The 6,000-nt window shown below is 42.6% G+C and overlaps 1 non-coding gene across 1 annotated transcript; it reads right to left on the minus strand.

The window, feature by feature from the left end:
* Positions 1–1,125: 1,125 nt before the first annotated feature.
* Positions 1,126–1,202, minus strand: Trnak-uuu (transfer RNA lysine (anticodon UUU)). Its single transcript has one exon. It is a non-coding gene; the product is annotated as a tRNA-Lys (tRNA).
* Positions 1,203–6,000: the final 4,798 nt, after the last annotated feature.

Raw genomic sequence — 6,000 nt, forward strand, 5'->3', positions numbered from 1 at the left:
GAGAATGGCTACGGAGTTTGCTTCGTTGTATCCCCTTGGAAAACCAGTGGCTTTTTTTCTTTTTTTAAGCTTGTCCATGGAGAACTCGGAGGAGCATTGCTTGTGAGGCACTTCTGCTTCTCAGTGTGTAGACGCACTTACCTTTCGAGTTCCATCGAGACTTCTTTGGCTCCTGGACAGCTCTTCAACTTCAGCTTCTGTGGCTACTTTGGTGCAGCTCACTTCCTCATACACAGTATTGCCGTTAGTTCAAGCTGCCTGGTGGAATGCAGGCGAAAGTTTCTTTCTAAAGTTAAGGAGACATTGTGGGGAATTACGTGGTTTTCGGTCATTCACTCACGACTGAAGTGTTTGAAATTAGAATTATATATTAATACATCAACAAAAGCAAAACGAGGATAATGGAATGTAGTCAAATTAAATCGGGTGATGCTGAGGGTATTAGATTAGGAAATGAGACACTTAAAGTAGTAAAGGAGTTTTGCTATTTAGGGAGTACAATAACTGATGATGGTCGAAGTAGAGAGGATATCAAATGTAGACTGGCAATGGCAAGGAAAGCGTTTCTGAAGAAGAGAAATTTGTTAACATCGAGTATAGATTTAAGTGTCAGGAAGTCGTTTCTGAAAGTATTTGTATGGAGTGTAGCCATGTATGGAAGTGAAACATGGACGATAACCAGTTTGGACAAGAAGAGAATAGAAGCTTTCGAAATGAGGTGCTACAGAAGAATGCTGAAGATAAGGTGGGTAGATCACGTAACTAATGAGGAGGTATTGAATAGGATTGGGGAGAAGAGAAGTTTGTGGCACAACTTGACTAGAAGAAGGGATCGGTTGGTAGGACATGTTTTGAGGCATCAAGGGATCACAAATTTAGCATTGGAGGGCAGCGTGGAGGGTAAAAATAGTAGAGGGAGACCAAGAGATCAATACACTAAGAAGATTCAGAAGGATGTTGGTTGCAGTAGGTACTGGGAGATGAAGAAGCTTGCACAGGATAGAGTAGCATGGAGAGCTGCATCAAACCAGTCTCAGGACTGAAGACCACAACAACAACAACATATTAATACCTTCAGCTGCTGACGTTCGTTGATATATATCAACGGGGACAGGTGAAAATGTGTGCCCCGACCGGGACTCGAACCCGGGATCTTCTGCTTAAACGGCAGACGCTCTAACCATCTGAGCCACCGAGAGGACAGAGGATAGCGCGACTGCAGGGACTATCTCGTGCACGCCTCCCGCGAGACCCATATTCTCACCTTATATGTCCACACACTACATTTGTAGTGTCCCCACCCAAATATTCATTACTTGTGGAAGACATTCTTTCCAAGTCCCGTAAGAGTTCGGGTAATGTGTGTGCATCCGCACAGAAGAGGAAGGTCATTTCCGGTATTGGCAGAACTATATACTTATATGGATATGGTGTCTGTTCTTTCGGGCATGTCCGAGAACAGACACCATATCGATATAAGTATGAAGTGTTTGAGGTTCGTGTATGTGCTTTCCTCCACTCCGCAGAGATAGATGCAGTCATCATGTCCATAATGGAACCCTGTGTTTTATTTATTTCGGTGGGGCACCGGCTAGTTGTCCGCCTGCTTAACTGTGTGGTAACTTGCTTGCCTCCATGCAATAGGCCTGGGTTCGATTCCCGGGTGGGTCGGAGATTTTGTCCGCTCGTGGACTGGGTGTTTGTTGTATTCATCATCATTTCAACCTCATCATCGGCCGCCAGTCGCCCAATGAGGAGCCGAATGAAATAAGACTTAGACTTGGCGGCCATACACGAATGGGACGTCCCGGACAACAATTCCCCCCCCCCCCCCCCCCCCCCCCCCCCCCCATGAACCATGGACCTTGCCGTTGGTGGTGAGGCTTGCGTGCCTCAGCGATACAGATAGCCGTACCGTAGGTGCAACCACAATGGAGGGGTATCTGTTGAGAGGCCAGACAAACGTGTGGTTCCTGAAGAGGGGCAGCAGCCTTTTCAGTAGTTGCAGGGCAACAGTCTGGATGATTGACTGATCTGGCCTTGTAACAATAACCAAAACGGCCTTGCTGTGCTGGTACTGCGAACGGCTGAAAGCAAGGGGAAACTACAGCCGTAATTTTTCCCGAGGGCATGCAGCTTTACTGCATGGTTAAATGATGATGGCGTCCTCTTGGGTAAAATACTCCGGAGGTAAAATAGTCCCCCATTCGGATCTCCGGGTGGGGACTACTCAAGAGGACGTTGTTATCAGGAGAAAGAAAACTGGCGTTCTACGGATCGGAGCGTGGAACGTCAGATCCCTTAATCGGGCAGGTAGGTTAGAAAATTTAAAAAGGGAAATGGCTAGGTTAAAGTTAGATATAGTGGGAATTAGTGAAGTTCGGTGGCAGGAAGAACAAGACTTTTGGTCAGGTGAATACAAGGTTGTAAATACAAAATCAAATGGGGGTAATGCAGGACTACGTTTAATAATGAATAAAAAAATAGGAGTGCGGGTAAGCTACTACAAACAGCATAGTGAACGCATTATCGTGGCCAAGATAGACACGAGGCCCATGCCTACTACAGTAGTACAAGTTTATATGCCTACTAGCTCTGTAGAGGATGAAGAAATTGATGAAATGTAAGATGAGATAAAAGAAATTATTCAGGTAGTGAAGGGAGACGAAAATTTATTAGTCATGGGTGACTGGAATTCGAGAGTAGGAAAAGGGAGAGAAGGAAACATAGTAGGTGAATATGGATTGGGGCTAAGAAATGAAAGAGGAAGCCGCCTGGTAGATTTTTGCACAGAGCATAACTCAATCATAGCTAACACTTGGTTCAAGAATCATAAAAGAAGGTTGTATACATGGAAGAATCTTGCAAATACTAGTAGGTATCAGATAGATTATATAATGGTAAACAGAGATTTAGGAACCAGGTTTTAAATTGTAAGACATTTCCAGGGGCAGATATGGACTCTGACCACAATCTATTGGTTATGAACTGCAGATTCAAAATGAAGAAACTGCAAAAATGTGGGAATTTAAGGAGATGGGACCTGGATAAACTGACTAAACCAGAGGTTGTGCAGAGTTTCATGGAGAGCATAAGGGAACAATTCACAGTAGTGGGGCAAAGAAATACAGTCGAAGAAGAATGGGTAGCTCTGAGGGATGAAGTAGTGAAGGCAGCAGAGGATCAAGTAGGTAAAAAGACGAGGGCTAGTAGAAATCCTTGGGTAACAGAAGAAATATTGAATTTAATTGATGAAAGGAGGAATCATAAAAACGCAGTAAATGAAGCAGGCAAAAAGGAATACAAACGTCTCAAAAATGAGATCGACAGGAAGTGCAAAATGGCTAAGCAGGGATGGCTAGAGGACAAAAGTAAGGATGTAGACGCTTATCTCACTAGGGGTAAAATAGATACTGCTTACAGGAAACTTAAAGAGACCTTTGGAGAAAAGAGAACCACTTGTATGAATAGCAAGAGCTTTGGTGGATACCCAGTCCTAACCAAAGAAGGGAAAGCAGAAAGGTGGAAGGAGTATATAGAGGATCTATACAAGGGCGATGTACTTGAGGACAATATTATAGAAGTGGAAGAGAATGTAGATGAAGATGAAATGGGAGATATGATACTGAGTGAAGAGTTTGACAGAGCACTGAAAGACCTGAACCGAAACAAGGCCCCGGGAGTAGACAACATTCCATTAGAACTACTGACGGCATTGGGAGAGCCAGTCCTGACAAAATTCTACCATCTGGTGAGCGAGATGTATGAGACAGGCGAAGTACCCTCAGACTTCAAGAAGAATATAATAATTCCAATTCCAAAGAAAGCAGATGTTGACAGATGTGAAAATTACCGAACTATCAGTTTAATAAGTCACAGCTGCAAAATACTAACGCGAATTCTTTGCAGACGAATGGAAAAACTGGTAGAAGCCGACCTCGGGAAAGATGAGTTTGGATTCCGTAGAAATATTGGAACACGTGAGGCAATACTGACCTTACGACTTATCTTAGAAGAAAGATTAAGGAAAGGCAAACCTACGTCTCTAACATCTGTAGACTTAGAGAAAGGTTTTGACAATGTTTACTGGAATACTATCTTTCAGATTCTAAAGGTGGCAGCGGTAAAATACAGGGAGCGAAATGCTATTTACAATTTGTACAGAATCCAAAAAGTTATAAGAGTCGAGGGACATGAAAGGGAAGCAGTGGTTGGGAAGGGAGTGAGACAGGGTTGTAGCCTCTCCCCAATGTTATTCAATCTGTATATTGAGCAAGCAATAAAGGAAACAAAAGAAAAGTTCGGAGTAGGTATTAAAATCCATGGAGAAGAAATAAAAACTTTGAGGTTCGCCGATGACATTGTAATTCTGCCAGAGACAGCAAAGGACTTGGAAGAGCAGTTGAACGGAATGGACAGTGTCTTGAAAGGAGGGTATAAGATGAACATCAACAAAAGCGAAATGAGGATAATGGAATGTAGTCGAATTAAGTCGGGTGATGCTGAGGGAATTAGATTAGGAAATGAGACACATAAAGTAGTAAAAGAGTTTTGCAATTTGGGGGGCAAAATAACTGATGATGGTCGAAGTAGAGAAGATAATGTAGACTGGCAATGGCAAGGAAAGCGTTTCTGAAGAAGAGAAATTTGTTAACAGCGAGTATAGATTTAAGTGTCAGGAAGTCGTTTCTGAGAGTATTTGTATGGAGTGTAACCACGTATAGAAGTGAAACATGGACAATAAATAGTTTGGTCAGGAAGGGAATAGAAGCTTCCGAAATGTGGTGCTCTAGAACAATGCTGAAGATTAGATGGGTAGATCACATAACTAATGAAGAGGTATTGAACAGAGTTGGGGAGAAGAAGAGTTTGTGGCACAGCTTGACGAGAAGAAGGGACCGGTTGGTAGGACTTGTTCTGAGGCATCAAGGGATCACAAATTTAGCATTGGAGGGCAGCGTGGAGGGTAAAAATCGTAGAAGGAGACCAAGAGATGAATACACTAAGCAGATTCAGAAGGATGTAGGCTTCAGTAGGTACTGGGAAATGAAGAAACTTGCACAGGATAGGGTAGCATGGAGAGCTGCATCAAACCAGTCTCGGGACTGAAGACCACAACAACAACAACAACAACAGGCCAACAACTTCATACGATCATTTCATACAGGCTGGTTACCAGATATTTACACCACCCATCTCACCACTTTTATCTCCGTTGGTTTGGAGAAGATACTGTTTGCTTATAAATAATGATTTTATTCCCCTTTTGCATTTTTATAACAAAAAACTACCCTCAAAGCAGACCTACCTTTGAATTCAATAGATATGTAAAGCCTGTAACTGCATTTAGCAGTACTCATTTTGGCAAGGACTATACCCACGACTCAGTTGTCAGGGCCATTAGCTTCCAGATTGCTTCCGCAGCACATCACTACATCACTAGCCGAAGCGGAGGGGATGGGGCGGTAGCGACCTCCATTTCAAGATGGTTCATTAGATACAGTTCAGAAGCACTCTTTATATTTAGTCGTAGCCCACTGGATTCTTGCACTGATTTAGCGGACCCTGTCAGCATGGTTGCATTTGGTACCCTCCGGTCGCGTCAATTACATTGTCAATTATTCGATTTTTGTTCCTTTTCCACTTGATGACAGCGTAAGTGATAATTATAATTGTGGGGATGCCTTTAGCACTTCGCATGCAAGATAGTGAGAAATTTGGTTTCAAGAGTATTAGTAAAGGGTAATACTACATAATTGGGGGTAGATTAATTATGTATAGTTGAAAAGCTAACAGAGAATTTTGAGATTGAGTTTAAAGAACTTTGTAAACGGGTTAGAAATAATTTAATTAGGTGGCGCATTTTATTTAATTCACGTGTTCGCTTTTCAGTTTTCTTAATTGTTTGAGGTGAGTATATCTAGGCCATCTGTGTCTATATTTCGGCACTGTGATTTTGGAAGGTCGTTACAATCTGGGATGTATTCGACAGATAGTATT

Source organism: Schistocerca serialis, chromosome 4 (genome assembly GCF_023864345.2).
Source record: "Schistocerca serialis cubense isolate TAMUIC-IGC-003099 chromosome 4, iqSchSeri2.2, whole genome shotgun sequence".
NCBI classification, from domain to species: Eukaryota; Metazoa; Arthropoda; class Insecta; order Orthoptera; family Acrididae; genus Schistocerca; species Schistocerca serialis.